Source organism: Anabrus simplex, chromosome 2, assembly GCF_040414725.1.
Source record: "Anabrus simplex isolate iqAnaSimp1 chromosome 2, ASM4041472v1, whole genome shotgun sequence".
In the NCBI taxonomy this organism is placed as follows: domain Eukaryota; kingdom Metazoa; phylum Arthropoda; class Insecta; order Orthoptera; family Tettigoniidae; genus Anabrus; species Anabrus simplex.
Genome location: NC_090266.1, coordinates 1,019,965,216 through 1,019,985,065, shown reverse-complemented (window position 1 = coordinate 1,019,985,065; position 19,850 = coordinate 1,019,965,216). Strand labels below are relative to the sequence as shown.

Here is a 19,850-nt window from a genome sequence, read left to right as displayed (position 1 = left end):
TTTATGCTCATTGTCAAAATATGGAACTCTGTAACCATTCCTCCTGATCTCAGAGATGCACTAATAGTTATGATCTTCAAAAAGGGAGACAGAACTGACTGACTATGGTGACTAACGTGGATTAACCCTTCTCTCTGTTGCTGGAAAAATACTTGCTCAGATTCTACCCTACCACCTGATGCCTCTTGCTGAAAATTGTTTACCTGAAACACAATGTGGGTTTCAGCCCAATCGTAGTGTTAGACAATTACAATTAGAAGAGGAGTGCAAAGAATAACACCATCCTCTGTACATGGCATTCATAGATCTTGCCGAAGCATTGGACTCGGTGAAAAGAAATGCACTGCGGAAGATCCTAGCTAAGAGAGGCTGTCCCCTGAAGTACATTAACATTCTTATACAGATGTACAATAATATTAATGGCTTCGTTCTTGTCAACAATAGTCCTGGAGAGAATTTTGAACTCGTAGCAGGTGTGAAGCAAAGCTGTGTGAGAGCTCCCACTTCGTTCTCAGTATCTTTTTTTGCTACGGGCTTTACGTCGCACCGACACAGATAGGTCTTATGGCGACGATGGGATAGGAAAGGCCTAGGAGTTGGAAGGAAGCGGCCGTGGCCTTAATTAAGGTACAGCCCCAGCATTTGCCTGGTGTGAAAATGGGAAACCACGGAAAACCATCTTCAGGGCTGCCGATAGTGGGATTCGAACCTACTATCTCCCGGATGCAAGCTCACAGCCGCGCGCCTCTACACGCACGGCCAACTCGCCCGGTGTTCTCAGTATCTGTTGATGGCAAACTACCCAAGGGTGTAGAAACACAATATATGGCCAATGGAGGATTATTCAATCTCAGTAGACTACGAGCCAAAACCAAAGTATCCAAAACCTCCATTACTGAACTCCAATATGCAGATGACAATGTTGTTCTTGCCAACTCAGAAATAGATTTACAAGCAATCTTAAACACATCTGATGAAGCATACACAAACATTGGTCCAAACCTTAATATCCAGAAGACACTGATCCTTCACCAACCTGCACCCAATTCCATCCATGTGTCTCCTACAATCACAGTCCAAGGAGAAGTTCTGCGGAACGTTAACATTTGCTGTACCTTGGTAGCCATCTCTCAGCAAATGCAAAATAATGAAACCGAAATCAAACACCGCCTCAAATGTGCTAGCATGGCTTTTGGGCGCCTGCGGGTGCGGGTCTTCGATAATCATAATATCAGTGCTCGGACCAAGCTTTATGTGTACCAAGCTATTGCTACACCATCCCTTACATATTGGTGTGAAACATGGACTACCTACAGAAGGCACATACGATATCTGGAAAAATATCACCAGCTCTGCCTGAGAAGGATCCTGAGAGTGAAATGGCAAGACTGGCACACAAACATTAGTGTTTTAGAAGAAGCAAACTCCACCAGTATAGAAGCCATAATCATGTAACACCAAGTCCATTGGATAGGCCACATTGTTCATATGCTTGAACTCCGTTTCCCGAAATGAATTCTGTATTCCCAGCTAAAGGATGTTCAAGATGACATGGAGGTACACAGAATAGATACAAGGATACACTTAAGACCTACATGAAGAAATGTAAAATTAAAACTGACGACTGGGAAAGAACTGTACTTAATTGTCCAGTATGGCGCTGTAATGTTTTGGAAGGAACTCGGCGCTTTGAGCAACAACGCCGGAACTGACAAGCGCAATGCTAGGGAACAACAGAAACTTCTGAAGAAGAACAACACTACACAGCCAACTCCCCATCAGAACAAATATATGTCATCAATGTGGTACAAACTGTGGCTCCAAGATTGGTCTCTACAGCCATCTAATAACCCACAAATCTGAGTTTTGAAAAAGACAATCATACTCGTCAGTGAGTAATAGTCCATCACCCCTCATGAAGTTTAGAAGCATGTAAAAAACAGGAGATCTATATGACATATAAGATTGGTGTCAGGAGTTAAGTGAAATTCATATGAGGTGCAAAAATTTGCAACTTTTTAAAATATCAAAATATTGTAAGAAGAACTTAACCTTGACTTTTTTTTTGCTAGTGACTTTACGTCTCACCAACACAGATAGGTCTGATGGCGATGATGGGATAGGAAAGGCCTAGGATTTGGAAGGAAGTTTTTTTTTTGCTATTTGCTTTACGTCGTACCGACACAGATATGTCTTATGGCGACGATGGGATGGGAAAGGCCTAGGAAGTGGAAGGAAGCGGCCGTGGCCTTAATTAAGGTACAGCCCCTGCATTTGCCTGGTGTGAAAATGGGAAACCACGGAAAACCATCTTCAGGGCTGCCGACAGTGGGGCTCGAACCCACGATCTGGAAGGAAGTGTCCATGGCCTTAATTAAGGTACAGCCCCAGCATTTGCCTGGTATGAAAATGGGAAACCACGGAAAAACATCTTCAGGGCTGCCAAAAGTGGGATTCGAACCCACTATCTCCCGGATGCAAGCTCACAGTCGCGCGCTCCTAACTACACAGCCAACTCACCCGGTAACCCTGACTTTTGATGAAGAGAGTAATGTGCACAGAGCACAGTCAATGCAAGGTGCGTAACCAAAAAATAAACTTTAAATTTTTTTTTAATGATTTGGTATTTTTGCTGGGCAGTATCTTACAGCAAAACAAGTCAATAAAGAGAAAATGCAAGGTGCTCACAATTTAATACAAAAGTTGGAATAATTGAAATATTCCAAAACAGCAAACTGGTGGCTGTGAACAGTTATGACAGTGGCGTGGAAGAAGACTCTATACCTTGATCCCATATCCCTCTAAAAGCTGCACTTGGAATCAATAGAAACCCTTGCTCAGTTTATGGAGCAAGGACACTTCTTTCTCACTTATTATTTTTCTCTGGAGATTTAGGATGGACATAAGGAAAAATAATTGTTGGTCATAAATTTCTGAAAAAGTTAGTCTTATTTAAAAGAACATAGTAAGAGCAAGTCAAACAGATTATCCATCTTTTCCATTTCTCCCCTCTTCCTCATTATGGCAGTAAATCAAGGTTCTGCCCTCTGTGGTTTCAAGTCAATAACAATACTGTGGTTGGCTTATTGTACAGCCGTGACAGGAAAATCGAACGATGCTGCTGTTGAATTCATGTGACACTTCAGATATTCTGAAAGGAAATAAATAAATAAAGGATGCAAAGAGGATTTCATGTAAATGGCACTTCAGAAATTTTGAAAGAGAAGGAAAAACAATTAAATTAAAAAGTAGAATTTTAATCATATCACGAAAAAATAAGGCCCAAATAATAATAATAATAATAATAATAATAATAATAACATACATACATTATCATTATAGACAGTTATGCCTTTCAGCGTTCAGTCTGCAAGCCTCTGTGAATTTACTAAACGTCGCCACAATCCTCGATTTGCAACTAGTGTTGTGGCCTCATTTAGTTCTATACCTCTTATGTTTAAATCGTTAGAAACCGAGTCTAACCATCGTCATCTTGGTCTATCTCTACTTCTCTTACCCTCCATAGCAGAGTCCATTATTCTCCTAGGTAACCTATCCTCCTCCATACGCCTCACATGACCCCACCACCGAAGCCGGTTTATGCGTACAGCTTCATCCATCGAGTTCATTCCTAAATTAGCCTTTATCTCCTCATTCCGAGTACCCTCCTGCCATTGTTCCCACCTGTTTGTACCAGCAATCATTCTTGCTACTTTCATGTCTGTTACTTCTAACTTATGAATAAGATATCCTGAGTCCACCCAGCTTTCGCTCCCGTAAAGCAAAGTTGGTCAGAAAACAGACCGATGTAAAGATAGTTTCGTCTGGGAGCTGACTTCCTTCTTACAGAATACAGTCGATCGCAGCTGCGAGCTCACTGCATTAGCTTTACGACACCTTGATTCAATCTCACTTACTATATTACCATCCTGGGAGAACACACAACCTAAATACTTGAAATTATCGACCTGTTCTAGCTTTGTATCACCAATCTGACATTCAATTCTGTTGAATTTCTTACCTACTGACATCAATTTAGTCTTCGAGAGGCTGATTTTCATACCATACTCATTGCACCTATTTTCAAGTTCCACGATATTAGACTGTAGGCTTTCGGCACAATTTGCCATTAAGACCAAGTCGTCAGCATAGGCCAGACTGCTTACTACATTTCCACCTAATTGAATCCCTCCCTGCCATTTTATACCTTTCAGCAGATGATCCATGTAAACTACAAACAGCAAAGGTGAAAGATTACAGCCTTGTCTAACCCTTGTAAGTACCCTGAACGAAGAACTCATTCTGCCAACAATTCTCACTGAAGCCCAATTGTCATCATAAATGCCTTTGCTTGCTTTTAATAATCTGCCTTTAATTCCATAGTCCCCCAGTATGGCGAACATCTTTTCCCTCGGTACCCTGTCATATGCTTTCTCTAGATCTACGAAACATAAATACAACTGCCTATTCCTCTCGTAGCATTTCTCAATTACCTGGCGCATACTGAAAATCTGATCCTGACAGCCTCTCTGTGGTCTGAAACCACACTGGTTTTCATCCAACTTCCTCTCAACGACTGATCGCACCCTCCCTTCCAAGATGCCAGTGAATACTTTGCCTGGTATACTAATCAGTGAGATACCTCGATAGTTGTTGCAATCCTTCCTGTTCCCTTGCTTATAGATAGGTGCAATTACTGCTTTTGCCCAATCTGAAGGTACCTTACCAACACTCCACGCTTATTTTACTACTCTATGAAGCCATTTCATCCCTGCCTTCCCACTATACTTCACCAATTCAGGTCTAATTTCATCTATTCCTGCTGCCTTATGACAATGGAGTTTATTTACCATCCTTTCCACTTCCTCAAGCATAATTTCACCAACATCATTTTCCTCCTCCCCATGAGCTTGGCTGTTTGCAACACCACCAGGATGATTTCCTTTTACATTGAGAAGATGTTCAAAATATTCCCTCCACCTCTCCAGTGATTCCCTGGGATCTATTATGAGTTCACCTGAATTACTCAAAACACTGTTCATTTCCCTTTTCCCTCCCTTCCTAAGATTCTTTATTACTGTCCAGAAAGGTTTCCCTGCTGCTTGACCTAGCCTTTCCAGGTTATTACCAAAATCTTCCCATGACTTCTTTTTGGATTCAACAATTATTTGTTTCGCTCTGTTTCTTTCATCTACATACAACTCCCTATCTGCCTCGGCCCTTGTTTGGAGCCATTTCTTATAAGCCTTCTTTTTACGTTTACAAGCTGCTCTCACTTCATCATTCCACCAAGATGTTCGCTTTTTCCCATCTTTACACACAGTTGTTCCAAGGCATTCCTTGGCTGTTTCTACTGCAGCATCAATGTATGCCACCCATTCACTTTCTATATCCTGAACCTGCTTAGTGTCTACTGTTCGAAACTTCTCACTAATCATATCCATGTACTTCCGTCTAATTTCCTTGTCCTGGAGATTTTCTACCCTTATTCGTTTGCAGACAGATTTCACTTTCTCTACCTTAGGCCTAGAGATACTTAGTTCACTACAGATCAGACAGTGGTCTGTATCATCGAAAAATCCCCGGAAAATTCGTACATTCCTAACAGATTTCCTGAATTCGAAGTTTGTTAAGATATAGTCTATTATGGATCTGGTACCCCTAGCCTCCCATGTGTAGCGGTGAATAGCCTTATGCTTGAAGAATGTATTCGTAACAGCTAAACCCATACTAGCACAGAAGTCCAGCAAACGCTTCTCATTCACATTAGCTTCCATATCTTCCCCACATTTACCAATCACCCTTTCGTATCCTTCAGTTCTATTCCCAACTCTCGCATTGAAATCGCCCATTAGCACTATTCTATCCTTGCTGTTTATCCTGACTACGATGTCACTCAATGCTTCATAAAACTTGTCAACTTCATCCTCATCTGCATTCTCACATGGTGAATACACGGACACAATTCTAGTCCTAATTCCTCCAACTGACAAATCTACCCACATCATTCGCTCATTTACGTGCCTAACCGAAACTATGTTGCGTGCAATGGTATTCCTGATAAAGAGCCCTACCCCAGACTCTGCCCTTCCCTTTCTAACACCCGTCAAGTACACTTTATAATCTCCTATCTCTTCCTCGTTATCTCCCCTTACCCGAATATCACTTACTCCTAGCACATCTAGATGCATCCTCTTTGCTGACTCAGCCAGTTCTACTTTCTTTCTTCCATAAGCCCCATTAATATTGATAGCTCCCCATCGAATTCCATTTCGTTCGCCAAGTTGTTTCCAAGGAGTCCCTCGCCTGTCAAATGGGAGTGGGACTCCGTTACTCCCATAGGTCCGAGGCTTGCTTCAAATGTTCTGAGCTCAGTCGATTCATGAAGCAGGATGCTGCCCTACTTGCACATAGTCCAAGTGAGGATCTCTCCTCTAACGGGTTATGGACCACCGGTGGATTGTATAGTCCTAGCCGCCTGAGCACAAGGAGGGCCACGACTCAGAATATGTCCGAGATGCCCACTCCCATTCCATAGCAACTGGTATCCCGACTCTCAGGACCACTTACTAGGCCACTCAGCCGTTGCCATGGTTCACGAACTAGGCCGTGACTACAGTAACCCACAAACATGAACCATTAATAATAATAATAATAATAATAATAATAATAATAATATATATTACTGGAGAATGTATACATTTCTTCAGTGCAGATTTGTCGAATGGTATTATCATTAACCCGAAGGGATATTAGTAGAGGCAGGATTTTTTTGCATTAACGATAAACACGACAAAAAATATTTTGAAGCGATTTTGCGATATCTTCACGAATCACATGTTTCTGGTTAAGAAAATATGAATATTGTGTTCGCGAATTAAAGTGATAAGGCCATTTTAAAGCAAAATTCAGTTATTTCGCGAATAGCCCGATATTACAGCGAAAGCTGTAGTGAATAACGAACTTGACATTTTGTTCCAAGATTACACATGAAAAGAAAAGGAAGAGCGAACAAAGATTCATCGACAGGAAAGAAATATGTTATAATTAATGTTCTGGAGAATCCCTTTAAAACACGGCATCAAAGAAAAGGGATTGGCACCAGACTTCTTGCCGAACGAAATGTTTGGAATGTTGTTCTTGTGGTGGGTGGTAATCCCACCCCAGCCTGTCTCCTCATGGCACTGTGCAATCCTGGAATCCCTAATGACGTCTACAAGCAGCACAATTGATTGGTGTATTTCGGCTTCATGGTCAGGTAAAATTAAGAAAGTGATCACAAACAGTAGCGAAGATGGGTCGTTTGACAAGTGTTAAGGTGCACAGCAGAGGTAAACAGTTTGCGAGTGAAGGTATATACGTTTTGGAAAGCAATATTTTAATGTGTAAATTTTGTAATGTTCGTATCGAGTGGGAGAAAAAAGATACTGTCTCAAAACATTGTTTTAAAAATAAGGAACATCCAGAACGTAAATCTAGCACTCCAACAGTAAAACGGCAGGCAACAATAGAACTCACACTAGATATGCAAATGAAAGCTAAGAGTGAAAAAAAAGAATTTATTCACAAAACAATAGCGATGCTACTCAATCCCAACATCCCGCTAGAGAAGGTAGACGGGTCCAGAAATGGCTTCAAAAGTATGTACAAGGTATGTAAAGTCTATCGGTTAAACCTCCACAATCAACGATCAGTGATAGTAATGGAATTTATAATGATTAATTTTAGAATTTCATTAATGCGAAATTAAAGCGATATGGCAATATCTATTTCGCAAAATAACGCGAAAATTAGTATCTTTCTCACGAAATCGTTCAAAAATTAATGCAAAAAAATCATGCCTCTAGATATTAGTAAAGACTAGATTTATATCAGAAACTTCATTTGTTACATATGTATAAACAAAACACCTGACTAGAGATACTAACATTTGAATCCTAAAGGTTGCCACTTTTAAAACAATGCCTCTGGCAATAACTGCAATAACTCACTGGCAACCATGTGGGATGTAAACATACCTCAAATTCAGTTTGTTTGCAGAAAATATATCATTATAGGAAGTCACTTGCTAGCAAATATAATGACTGGCTTTAAAGTGCTTCACTGTTGCGATTATGAGTCCTCAGATGGCTGAAGAGACCAATTCTACAGGCACGTCATATATACCAAGTAGTAGTAGTAGTAGTATTTATTCACTCATTACCTTGTTTACATATTTACAGGACTGTTTCTTATGTACATAACTCTTCCAATAACATTAATACTTGAAAAAAAATATATATTGTAACTAACTCTTACATATATTACAGTAGTAGTATTATCATATTAATACTTAAAATAAATTAAACTTGTAACTACAGTATCTATTTCACACATGAAATTTATTTATTATTATTATTATTATTATTATTATTATTATTATTATTATTATTATTATTATTATTATACATAACAAAATCACACCAACCTCAACAATAGAGTCAAGTCAGGATACCAGTATAATACCACGTAACATGAAACCTTGTGTGTGGTAATTTTGAATGTTCATTATATACAAAGAAATATATTTAACAATGATGCCTGAAATATGAGTATGGGTATGAATGAATGATAGGTATGATCAACAGCACAGGGTGGAGCATCGAACGGAAACTGAATAGGAGGACGTAATATTTTTATTTAGTTATTTCTTCAACAACGGTTTTATTATGCATGACAAAGGATTTAAGACGCTTCAAACTCATTTTCTGGCTTAATGAAGTAATTTGTAAAGAATCTGAAAGGACATATATTTGCTTCAGTATATAATTGACTACTTGGGTATAATCTTTCTTTCTGGTACATTATTCGTAATATAAGGTTTTGAACAACCTGTATTTTATTGATTACATTTTTGTAGGCTACTCCCCATGGCAATATTCCGCAGCTAAGGACAGACTGAACTAAAGCGTAATAAACCTCTCTTTAACAATTTCATATTGGACATGTATTTTAAACTGTGAAATATATAAATAGTTCTTCTGACTTTCTTTCGTAGTTTGATAATATGACTTTTCCATTTCATGTTTGTCAATTGATAATCCCAAATACTTAACATTACTTACTTGATAAATTTTGTAGCAGTTGATGTTGTGTACAGTCAATTCATTAAAATCGTTCCTCGTATCTGTTATTGAAAAATTCATAAATTTTGTCTTCTTAAAGTTTAAAAACAGTTCATTATCATCTAACCATGCTTTAACTTTAAGCGGTGCTTGAGTTGCTCTCTTTCTCATCAGATTCCAGCTATCACCCTCAACATATATGACTGTATCATCCGCATATGTTACAATGTGCGTATGTTCGTCATTTGCTATTGTTTTCTCTAGATCGTTAATAAACAGAATAAACAATAATGGACATAATACTGTGCCTTGTGGGACCCCCTTTATTATTTTCATCGGTGTGCTTAGAGATTGATTAATTTTGACATACTGTACTCGATCTGTCAAGTAACTTAAAAGCAAATCCAGGACATTGCCCCTAAAGCCGTATTTTTCCAATTTCTGGAGGAGCAAACGGTGTGACACACTATCGAATGCCTTTTCAAGGTCGAGAAATATACCTGTGGAGAGCAGAGAAGAATTAACATTTTCATATATTCTCTTGATTAAGGTGGATATGGCATCAGTCGTTCTGAGATGTTTAACGAATCCAAACTGTCTGGGCGAAAGTATGTGGTGTTTTTCTAAAAATTGGTAAATATTGTTCCTTAAGCATTTCTTGAATATTTTTGATATTGTTGTAGTTATCGAAATGGGTCTGTAATTTCTAATGTCATAAATATTTCCACACTTGTGAAGGGGTTTTACTATTGCTGTTTTAAGCTGCTTTGGAAATAACCTAAGGCGAATGAATCATTGATAGCAACGGTTCCTTTAATGACTCTATATTTTCTTTAACAATTCGAGCTGAGATATTGTCTATTACTACAACTTTGTCTTCATCTACTTCACTCAAACATCTCTTCAGGTCATATTCTGTTACCGGAGCAAAGAAGCAAGTATGAGGGTTGTGAGCGATATTTAATGTAGAGTCGGAAATCTGTCTGTGATGCTTTGCTTTCTCAGTGGTTTCACTAATGAAATAATTGTTTAATTTTTTTTTTTTGCTAGTGGCTTTATGTCGCACTGACACAGATAGGTCTTATGGCGACGATGGGACAGGAAAGGGCTAGGAGTGGGAGGGAAGCGGCCGTGGCCTTAAGTAAGGTACAGCCCCAGCATTTGCCTGGTGTGAAAATGGAAAACCACGGAAAACCATTTTCAGGGTTGCCGACAGTGGGGTTCGAACTTACTATCTCCCGAATACTGGATACCGGCTGCACTTAAGCGACTGCAGCTATCGAGCTCGGTGTTTAATTTATTAGAAACTTCACCTCACCTTTATATCTAATTTCCTTGATCTCTTCTTTTCTAACTGACCTTTGTGTTATTTCATTTACTATGCCCCAGACCTTACCACAGTTATTTGAATTGCGAATGATCAGATTCCTATAACACTCCACTTTCGTTTTCACAATTAGATCATTTACTTCTGCATAACTGGATTTGCTGGGAAAGCAATCTGTCATGTATGTTCAGTTTTGTGGTGTATGGGGTAGCGATGTTTATATGCAGAATGGGTCATGGACAGAAGAATGGGATTCTGTTGAGACAGATAGTAAGGCAGAGCTTACTACTCGATTTCCTGGTACATCAGTAATACGCCACTTGTCAAACTTGGTCGTTATCTTTGATAGCACTGTTTACTTTCAGGTGTATGCTCAATTCTCCGAGTTACTGTAGGAAGCACTGGGGTTCAGTCAACAGTATGTAAAGATTGTTGGTTACAAGGATAATGTCGAGATAGAGGAGGAGACTAAGGCCAAAGAAGTAATATTATTTACATATCATAAAAATGACATTTACAATAAGATACAAAAGTTGAAGACTAGAAAAGCGGCTGGAATTGATCAGATTTCTGGAGATATACTAAAGACAATGGGTTGGGATATAGTACCAAATCTGAAGTACTTATTTGATTATTGTTTGGTCGGAGGAGCTATACCAGATGAATGGAGAGTTGCTATTGTAGCCCCTGTGTATAAAGGAAAGGGTGATAGACATAAAGCTGAAAATTACAGGCCAGTAAGTTTGACATGCGTTGCATGTAAGCTTTGGGAAGGCATTCTTTCATATTACATTAGACATGTTTGTGAAATTAATAACTGGTTCGATAGAAGGCAATTCGGTTTTAGGAAAGGTTATTCCACTGAAGCTCAACTTGTAGGATTTCAGCAAGATATAGCAGATATCTTGGATTCTGGAGGTCAAATGGACTGTATAGCAATTGACCTGTCTAAAGCATTTGATAGGGTGGATCATGGGAGACTACTGGCAAAAATGAGTCCAATTGGACTAGACAAAAGAGTGACTGAATGGGTTGCTATATTTAGAGAAAATAGATCTCAGAGAATTAGAGTAGGTGAAGCTTTATCTGACCCTGTAATAATTAAGAGGGGAATTCCTCAAGGCAGTATTATCGGACCTTTATGTTTTCTTATATATATAAATGATATGAGTAAAGGAGTGGAATCGGACGGAAGGCTTTTTGCGGATGATGTTATTCTCTATAGAGTGATAAATAAGTTACAAGATTGTGAGCAACTGCAATGTGACCTCGAAAATGTTGTGAGATGGACAGCAGGCAATGGTATCTTGATAAACGGGGTTAAAAGTCAGGTTGTGAGTTTCACAAATAGGAAAAGTCCTCTCAGTTTTAATTATTGCGTTGATGGGGTGAAAGTTCCTTTTGGGGATCATTGTAAGTATCTAGGTGTTAATATAAGGAAAGATCTTCATTGGGGTAATCACATAAATGGGATTGTAAATAAAGGGTACAGATCTCTGCACATGGTTATGAGGGTGTTTAGGGGTTGTAGTAAGGATGTAAAGGAAAGGGCATATAAGTCTCTGGTAAGACCCCAACTAGAGTATTGTTCCAGTGTATGGGACCCTCACCTGGATTACCTGATTCAAGAACTGGAAAAAATCCAAAGAAAAGCAGCTCGATTTGTTCTGGGTGATTTCCGACAAAAGAGTAGCGTTACAAAAATGTTGCAAAGTTTGGGTTGGGAAGAACTGAGAGAAAGAAGAAAAGCTGCTCGACTAAGTGGTATGTGCTGTTGTTTATAAGTTTCATTTCCGTATTGATAGATATTACTTTACAAAAAACAATATAAATATAAGTCACCACCTTATCAAAACAAAATTTATTCACATTCAGCTAGTAAATATGGTCAAGACTGGTTTCGACCCCTAGGGGGTCATCTTCAGTTGACATGCATAAGAGATATATTTTACAAAAACATCACATATAATGATTAAAACTTAAATTAAATCGAACTGATCATAAATGTTGGTATGCATGTCTTGGTACATTTGAGCTATTGTATGTGTCAATCCTAAGTTTCCCAGCATACAGTGTCAAGGTAAGTAGTTAGCTAATATACATCATCCATGAAATTACATGCTATTTTTCATGTTATCACTATCTAATTTGGGTTGTACAATGTGGAATGAGATATACATACATTTGTGTAAATTAATAGTAGTAAGTTCAGTAATATACATTAAAAATTGGTTCTTAAATTACATTAATTGATTATTGATCAGTCATATGAAAATGTAGAATTATTGGTTTGGACACTTGTGATTAAAATATTAATATGCAATACCTTGTTGGCATATATCTTAAATACTAAAGTATCAGTTTATAAAGCCTATTATTCTTATTTTATGTCTTGGAATAGGGTTAAACTTTTAAAAAAACTATTTGTTTTGTTGAGCATAGGTATTGGATAATCTTGTTAAATTGGACACATAACTAAAACTGTTTTAGTAATTTAAGAACCAATTTTTAATGTATATTACTGAACTTACTACTATTAATTTACACAAATGTATGTATATCTCATTCCACATTGTACAACCCAAATTAGATAGTGATAACATGAAAAATAGCATGTAATTTCATGGATGATGTATATTAGCTAACTACTTACCTTGACACTGTATGCTGGGAAACTTAGGATTGACACATACAATAGCTCAAATGTACCAAGACATACATACCAACATTTATGATCAGTTCGATTTAATTTAAGTTTTAATCATTATATGTGATGTTTTTGTAAAATATATCTTTTATGCACGTCAACTGAAGATGACCCCCCTAGGGGTCGAAACCGGTCTTGACCATATTTACTAGCTGAATGTGAATAAATTTTGTTTTGATAAGGTGGTGACTTATATTCATATTGTTTTTTGTAAAGTAATATCTATCAATACAGAAATGAAACTTATAAACAACAGTAGAAAAGCCAACCAGGCAAGAAAAATAGCACACAGATACCAAAATCTGAAAATTAAGATCACAAATATTGTCAAAAACATCACTTTCTTAAAACAATGTTTACAAAACAATCTAACTTCTAAATTTCTTAGGAAATATAATAATAAACATAGAAGCACCCATCAAACCCAAAATACACAAAACAAGACAAACCGAATATGGCTTAAGGAAGAAATTAAATTCATGTATAGAAAGAAACAACACCTCAACATACAAATGTATGAAGCACACCTTAAAGCCTCACGTGAACTACCACACACATACTGGAACAACTTCCAACAAATAACTAACGAAAAGATAGAAAATATAGCCATACAGAAACAGAACACCCTGAATAAGAAACTCAACGCACTTAAGACATCACTAAACCAAACCAATCATACACAGAACAGACAACACACTACCGTTCTTACTGAAAGCAACCAACATATATTCCATCCGCCACTCAAAAACCTAACTAACACAGTATTCAATGAAAAAGAAACTACTATACTGAGCAAGGGAACGAAACATAACTGGAAAAACAATTCAATTTTTGAAAACATTACTACTATTATTACTGAAACGGAAGATGCTCTAAACGAAATACCTCAAGAAAAACAAAATGAAATTAGATATGAAATTAAAAAAACACTACCACAATATATCAATAAAATCACCCAAAAACCTCAAAATCAAGAAATCACAAACCAAATACAAATTAAGGTACTCAAAAATAAAATCCAGCAAAATAACTTACTAGTAACAAAGGCAGACAAAGGAAACACTACAGTCATTATGGATAAAGAGGAATATATAACAAAAACAAAAACCTGCTTTCAAGATGAAACTTTTCAAATTAAGACTAAAGATCCTACTAACAGTATCCAAAAGAATTTAAAAACTCTCCTAAGAAACATCAATTTTCTCTTGAACGAACAGGAAACTACAAAATTAATCACCATGAATCCAGGGATACCTACAGCTAAAGCTTACCCTAAAATCCATAAAGACAACATTCCTATGAGACCCATAATAAACTACAGGCCAAGCCCTATCTATAAATTATCCAAATACATACAAAAATTCCTCAAAAAACATTATGTCTTTCAAGCAAATAAAACCATAAAAAACTCAATAGAATTTTGCAGTATTACTAAGAATATAAGAATAGAACATTTCTACAAGCTAGCAACATATGATATAACAAACATGTATCCTAATATACCCACACAAAAAACTATTACTATCATAGAATCCAATCTTTATAACCATAGTAAGCTAAGCAAATTGAATAGATGAATTTATAAAACTATTACAATTTGCTATCAATAACAATTATTTCAAGTTCCATGACACTATCTATCAACAGAAAGGATTACCCATGGGATCACCAATCTCAGGCATAATAGCTGATATATATATATATATGGACTTTTTAGAACACCAAGAAATCAAAAAATAGGAAATATCATCTATTGGTGCAGGTTTGTTGATGATGCATTCATAATCATGGACAATAGACATACTAATGAAAACATAATCTTAGAACAACTAAATAAAATAGATCCCCATATTAAATTTACCATGGACACTGAATATAACAACACCATAAACTACTTGGATATATCCATAACCAGACATAACAACCACCTAACATACAACATATATAGAAAACCTACCCATACATCAAATACAATAGACTCCACCCACCCACACACTCACAAGAGAGCTGCATACTATAGTATGATTCACAGAGCATATAACATTCCACTTTCAAAGGAAAATCTAAATAAGGAATTAAACACAGTCCACGAAATAGCAAAACAAAACGGATATAAAAGAGAAATGATAAACCGGATCATCAACAAAGTCAAAAACCAACCGAAAACCAAGCTAACCAGAATCACCAAAGATAAAAAAGAATATGCACTGTTTACTTACAACAATAACCATATACATCCCATAACAAATATCTTCAAAAAACAAGGTCTAAAAATAGCATACAAAACTACACGCAATAACACCAACATACTATACAATTCCAAATCAGTTAATAACATAAATAAATACAATCACTCAGGAGTCTATCGCCTCAAATGCAACGACTGCCGAGCCAGCTATGTAGGGCTTACTGGTAGGAGTTTCTTAATACGATATAATGAACATGTAAATGCCGTCAAACACAGACACTTCTCAGCTATGGGTCAGCACATTGACGATCAAAAACACAATTTCACGGACATTAATAGTGACATGCAAATCCTCAATATGAATCCAAAAAGTCCCTTGCTCAGTATAATAGAAGAATTGTACATAAATTTAGACAAATACGTCAATCCAAACTCCAACTTAAATGAAAGCATAGACAGAAACAATATTCTTTTTCATGCAGTAATTCCCTTACTAAAAGATTTCTACCTTAAAAGAATTAATAAACAAAAATCCATACGTTCAAATCAACCGCCCCAAGACCTTCTCCCCTCCAACCCCACTCCCGTTACTAACACTCCACCCATCCCCCCAAACCTCCCCTCTACCGTCGCCAACTACAATCTCAGAGCAACACGCATCAGATCTCAACAGGCAGCTACACAGAGTGCACGGTTCCAACACCTAACGTAAGTGAAACGACATACGATTTACTATTACACTTTCATACCACACCATTTTCACACTCATTATTTCTACTTCCAGATACTTTGTTTTCACAACATATATGCTTCTACGATAAAATCAACGTGCACCCTACCAGGACGCATAACATTCAACGCATTCTTAGAAATGTCACCAACTCAACATATTACGGCACACGAAAAGAAGAACATGCTCCATCAATATATTCAAGACTCTTAATAGCTCTAACAACAGTAGCTGCCTAAAATATCGCCAGAGATTACAACCAAATATTACCTGAATTGCAAGCAGATTATACAAATACTTATCTAACCGCAATTTTGTATATAGTTATATATTTTTACGGACCCATTATATCGGAACATTATAACTAATCAAATACTGTTGTGAAAACCTCGTTAACCCCATTTTACCCCAAACAATGTATATATAGCACCACATATTAATAACGTTAATGCAATGTATTTTTAACAAGGTATATATATACCACTGTTTTAGTTATGTGTCCAATTTAACAAGATTATCCAATACCTATGCTCAACAAAACAAATAGTTTTTTAAAAGTTTAACCCTATTCCAAGACATAAAATAAGAATAATAGGCTTTATAAACTGATACTTTAGTATTTAAGATATATGCCAACAAGGTATTGCATACTAATATTTTAATCACAAGTGTCCAAACCAATAATTCTACATTTTCATATGACTGATCAATAATCAATTAATGTAATTTAAGAACCAATTTTTAATGTATATTACTGAACTTACTACTATTAATTTACACAAATGTATGTATATCTCATTCCACATTGTACAACCCAAATTAGATAGTGATAACATGAAAAATAGCATGTAATTTCATGGATGATGTATACTAGCTAACTACTTACCTTGACACTGTATGCTGGGAAACTTAGGATTGACACATACAATAGCTCAAATGTACCAAGACATACATACCAACATTTATGATCAGTTCGATTTAATTTAAGTTTTAATCATTATATGTGATGTTTTTGTAAAATATATCTTTTATGCATGTCAACTGAAGATGACCCCCTAGGGGTCGAAACCGGTCTTGACCATATTTACTAGCTGAATGTGAATAAATTTTGTATTGATGAGGTGGTGACTTATATTTATATTGTTTTTTGTAAAGTAAGTGGTATGTTTCGAGGTGTCAGCGGAGAGATGGCGTGGAATGACATTAGTAGACGAATAAGTTTGAGTGGCGTTTATAAAAGTAGGAAAGATCACAATATGAAGATAAAGTTGGAATTCAAGGGGACAAACTGGGGCAAATATTCATTTATAGGAAGGGGAGTTAGGGATTGGAATAACTTACCAAGGGAGACGTTCAATAAATTTCCAATTTCTTTGAAATCATTTAGGAAAAGGCTAGGAAAGCAACAGATAGGGAATCTGCCCCCTGGGCGACTGCCCTAAATGCAGATCAATATTGAATGATTGACTGATTGATTTAGTTTGTTCCTGTATTTCCTGTACTGTTCTTTAATTTCCAAGTTATCCTTATTTTTTAAATATTGTTGATAAAGTTGGTCTCTTGTGTGAATAGATTTCACCAAACCGTATTCACTAATTTATCAAGTTTGATATCTAAATCATTGCTATTTAAGACGTCTCCCCAATTTATTTTACTTAAATGATTTTTAAGCTCAAAATGATCTAAAAACAAATACGTCGAAAATTTGGTATATTGCTAGGGACAGAGGCATTTTGAATGTTGAGGCTTACTATTATAGGATAATGATCTGAAATTTAACTTTGAGAGATGATAGACAGAATGTCGTCATTTCTCAATCTACTATTAATTAATGCATGGTCAATACAGCATTTACTTGTACCAGATACTCTAGTAGGCTTGTTTATTAAGGACTGGATATTACTTTCTTGCAACATGTCGAAATATTCGTCACAGTCGTGTTCAATTAAAAGGTCTATATTTGTGTCCCCTATTATCAGTTCGGTTGCTACATGGCATCGCTCCTGGATATAATGATCTAACGCACTGAGAAACTGCTGTTTGTGATATTCATGTGACCGATATACTCCTGTAATAGCTACTTTCTTTTTGTCATAGTTAATTACTACTCTGAGAAATTTAAAGTCATCATACTCAATTTCCATTTCATGCTCCAAACCATTTTTTACCATTAATACAACACCGTCACATTTGTTAACTGAACCCTCACTGTAATAAGATTTGTACAAGGCAGGGTTATTTATATTTACATTACTCAGTGACCAATTTCTGTTAAAATTATGACATCGAACCTATGATCATACGCTTTCAAAACGACATCTAAAGTGTTCTTATTTTTCCTTATGCTTCTAATATTAGTATGAAAAATTTCTAATGTACGTTTCCCTTCCGCATGCTTCTGCAATCTACTCATGCAAGCCACCTTCTTGTGAGACAGCCTGGTACAGTAGTAATTTCTTCTCCAATACATCTTTTATGGAAATAGGTTTTTTTTTTTTTTTTTGCTAGTGGCTTTACATCGCACCAACACAGATAGGTCTTATGGCGACAATGGGATAGGAAAGGCCTAGGAGCTGGAAGGAAGCGGTCGTGGCCTTAATTATGGTACAGCCCCAACATTTGCCTGGTGTAAAAATGGGAAACCACGGAAAACCATCCTCAGGGCTGCCAACAGTGGGATTCGAACCCACTATCTCCCGCATGCAAGCTCACAGCCACGAGCCCCTAAACGGACAGCCAACTCAACTGGTGAAAGTAGAGATAAGTCAATAAGAAAAGATGATAAATATCTAAGGGTGGGAGCTGAGTCAGTTCCCACCCATACCTATTGTGACTATGGCACTGATAGAAACCATGGCTTTAATTGATGTACAGCCCGGACAATCGCCTATGTGACTTCAATAAACCATCTCCTATATGCAGGCTTACATCTTCCTCTTGTCCTGCTCCGTGGCTAAATGGCTGGTGTGCTGGCCTTTGGTCTCAGAGTCCCGGGTTCGATTCCCGGGACGGTTGGGAATTTTAACCATAATTGGTTAATTCCCCTGGCATAGGGGCTGGGTGTATGTCGTCTTCATCATCATTTCATCCTCATCATGGCACACTGGTCACCTACGGGCGTTAAATCAAACGACCAGCATCTGGTGAGCTGATATTGTCCTCTGACACTCCCGGCACTCAAAGCCAGACGCCATTTCATTTCACCTTCCTCCTGAAGTGCCATATCTGCGAGCAGACAGAAGACCTCTTCGAACATCTGTAAAGGTGGCTGCTTGGCCATGATAATGTATTTGGTCTTGTTGACATTAAGCCTCAACCCAAACTCTTTACACTCTGTCACAACGCAATTCAGTATCCTCTGTAGGCCAACCTGGCTATCAGCTCTCACCACAGTGTCATTCGCATATTGAATGTTGTTGATCAGCACTACACTTCTGTTAATGCAGTCACCAAAAACTGTTAGGAAAATGTGCTTGGAGTAACAATTGAAGATCAAGGCAAAAGTATACACCCTCTTTATTTCAACCTCTTCTTTCGTGCGATCCCCGACTCTAGTAGAGATTGACTATATATCGCAGGCCCTTCACATCTATGCTTTTGATTTTCAGGACTTCAATATTCTTCTCACACCAGACCTTGTCAAATGCCTTTTCAACGTGAAAGCTTACAGATACACGACCCATACTGAAAAGCCAACTCACTCTGTATGAGAAACTGATATACATTTATCCACAATGAAATGTGTAAGTAGGATATATAATAATAATAATAATAATAATAATAATAATAATAAT

General features: G+C 37.1%; 1 protein-coding gene across 1 annotated transcript in view; it reads right to left on the bottom strand.

The window, feature by feature from the left end:
- LOC136864637 (reticulophagy regulator 3) overlaps positions 1–19,850 on the bottom strand; it is a 283,122-nt gene that overhangs the window by 187,021 nt on the left and 76,251 nt on the right. The gene's annotated exons all lie outside the window — the stretch shown is intronic.